Source organism: Pseudophryne corroboree, chromosome 1, assembly GCF_028390025.1.
Source record: "Pseudophryne corroboree isolate aPseCor3 chromosome 1, aPseCor3.hap2, whole genome shotgun sequence".
NCBI classification, from domain to species: Eukaryota; Metazoa; Chordata; class Amphibia; order Anura; family Myobatrachidae; genus Pseudophryne; species Pseudophryne corroboree.
In genome coordinates, this window is record NC_086444.1 from 1018781288 (window position 1) to 1018784312 (window position 3025).

Consider the following 3025-nt stretch of genomic DNA (forward strand, 5'->3'; position numbering starts at 1 on the left):
GTGCCAGCAGCAGTAGGCGTTACACTCAAGGATGCATCGGAGGAATCCCAGGCAGGAGAGGACTCGTCAGACTTGACAGTGACATGGCCTACAGGACTATTGGCTTTCCTGTGTAAGGAGGAAATTGACACTGAGGGAGTTGGTGGTGTGGTTTGCAGGAGCTTGGTTACAAGAGGAAGGGATTTAGTGGTCAGTGGACTGCTTCCGCTGTCATCCAAAGTTTTTGAACTTGTCACTGACTTATGATGAATGCGCTGCAGGTGACGTATAAGGGAGGATGTTCCGAGGTGGTTAACGTCCTTACCCCTACTTATTACAGCTTGACAAAGGCAACACATGGCTTGACACCTGTTGTCCGCATTTGTGTTAAAATAATTCCACACCGAAGAGGTGATTTTTTTTGTAATTTGACCAGGCATGTCAATGGCCATATTCGTCCCACGGACAACAGGTGTCTCCCCGGGTGCCTGACTTAAACAAACCACCTCACCATCAGAATTCTCCTTGTCAATTTCCTCCTCAGTGCCAGCAACACCCATATCCTTATCCTGGTGTACTTCAACAGTGACATCTTCAATTTGACTATCAGGAACTGGACTGCGGGTGCTCCTTCCTGCACTTGCAGGGGGCGTGCAAATGGTGGAAGGTGCCACCTCTTCCCGTCCAGTGTTGGGAAGGTCAGGTATCGCAGCCGACAAAATTGGACTCTCCTTGGGGATTTGTGATTTAGAAGAACGCACAGTTCTTTGCTGTGCTTTTGCCAGCTTAAGTCTTTTCATTTGTCTAGCGAGAGGATGAGTGCTTCCATCCTCATGTGAAGCTGAACCACTAGCCATGAACATAGGCCAGGGCCTCAGCCGTTCCTTGCCAATCCGTGACGTAAATGGCATATTGGCAAGTTTACGCTTCTCCTCAGACGCTTTTAATTTTTGGTTCATTTTACTGAACTTTTGTGTTTTGGATTTTACATGCTCTCTACTATGACATTGGGCATCGGCCTTGGCAGACGACGTTGATGGCATTTCATCGTCTCGGTCATGACTAGTGGCAGCAGCTTCAGCACGAGGTGGAAGTGGGTCTTGATCTTTCCCTATTTTACCCTCCACATTTTTGTTCTCCATTTTTTAATGTGTGGAATTATATGCCAGTATCAATAGCAATGGCCTACTACTATATATACTGCGCACAACTGAAATGCACTACAGGTATGGATGGATAGTATACTTGATGACACAGAGGTAGGTAGAGCAGTGTCCTACTGTACCATACGGCTATATATTATATACTGGTGGTTAGCAAACTGTGCAAAACTGAAATGCACCACAGGTATGGATGGATTGTATACTTGACGACACAGAGGTAGGTAGAGCAGTGGCCTACTGTACCGTACTGCTATATATTATATACTGGTGGTCAGCAAACTGTGCAAAACTGAAATGCACCACAGGTATGGATGGATAGTATACTTGATGACACAGAGGTAGGTAGAGCAGTGGCCTTCTGTACCGTACTCCTATATATTATATACTGGTGGTCAGCAAAATTATGCACTGTACTCCTACTATATATTACAATGCAGCACAGATATGGAGTTTTTTTCAGGCAGAGAACGAATAATACTGATGGTCACTGGTCAGCAAAACTCTGCACTGTACTCCTCCTATATAATACTGCTGGTCCCCAGTCCCCACAATAAAACAGTGTGAGCACAGAGATATGCAGCACACTGAGCACAGATATGTAGCGTTTTTCAGGCAGACAACGTATAATACTGGTGGTCACTGGTCAGCAAAACTCTGCACTGTACTCATCCTATAATACTGCTGGTCCCCAGAATAAAGATATTTGCACTGCAGCCACCTGAAACAAAGTGAGAGGACGCCAGCCACGTCCTCTCACTATCATTTCCAATGCACAAATGAAAAATGGCGGCGACGCGCGGCTCCTTATATAGAATCCGAATCTCGCGAGAATCCGACAGCGGGATGATGACGTTCGGGAGCGCTCGGGTTAACCGAGCAAGGCGGGAGGATCCGAGTCTGCCTCGGACCCGTGTAAAAAGGGTGAAGTTCGGGGGGGTTCGGATTCCGAGGAACCGAACCCGCTCATCACTAGGCGAAACATGCTACCAGTTCCAGAGCCAGGTCTGTTCGACAGACCAGCCTACAATACAGTTCCTTGTAATATAAGAATTTACTCCAATTTCTATGACATGTGTGTTATCTTGTCACAATAACTGATGAAGTAGTATACCTTATAAGCCTCAATATGTCTGCCTGTGATTTACTTTTTTTCCAATATCTGTGAGAGCTGATATATTTTGATTACCTCACTATTATGGACCTCACTCTTCAGTTCTGTGTGGTTGGATTGTATTTGCTTAGGAGAATATTCTCTTATACATTTATCTGCCTTTTTGCCATTAGACTGTCACTGAATTGCACGTTTGGTGGATAAATACTCTAGAGCCATACCACATTGGCTACGCCCAATCTCATCTGACCTTAGAAGCTAAGCAATGTTGGGCCTGGTCTGTACATTGATGGGAAACCACCTGGGAGACCGGGTGCTGTGAACAGAGAAACCAACATATGATTTAATCAGTGTGCTACATTCATTGACCAATAAGTCACTCTAACTTTGTATAGTCTGTGCTTATACCCACTTCACCTTAGCCTGCCAGTGAGACACTTTTTTGACACCTTGAATTACTGTTAGATCCTACCATAATTGGTGGTGCATCACACTTTGGAACTAATTTTTTCTTCATTAGCCTAAGAGGCTCATCTCAAATATACATACTTTGTCCTGCCTTTAGTGTAGAGATGTGCAGCGGGCAATTTTCGGGTTTTGTGTTTTGGTTTTGGATTCGGTTCCACGGTCATGTTTTGTATTCGGATGCATTTTGGCAAAACCTCCCTTTCGAATGTTTGTTGGATTCAGGTGCGTTTTGGATTCGGGTGTTTTTTTTTCAAAAAACCCTCAAAAACAGCTTATATCATAGAATTTGGGGGTAATTTTGATC

General features: G+C 44.7%; 1 pseudogene; it reads left to right on the forward strand.

The window, feature by feature from the left end:
- Nucleotides 1-2460: 2460 nt before the first annotated feature.
- LOC134946300 (5S ribosomal RNA) lies at nucleotides 2461-2578 on the forward strand (annotated as a pseudogene).
- The last annotated feature ends 447 nt before the right edge of the window (nucleotides 2579-3025 follow it).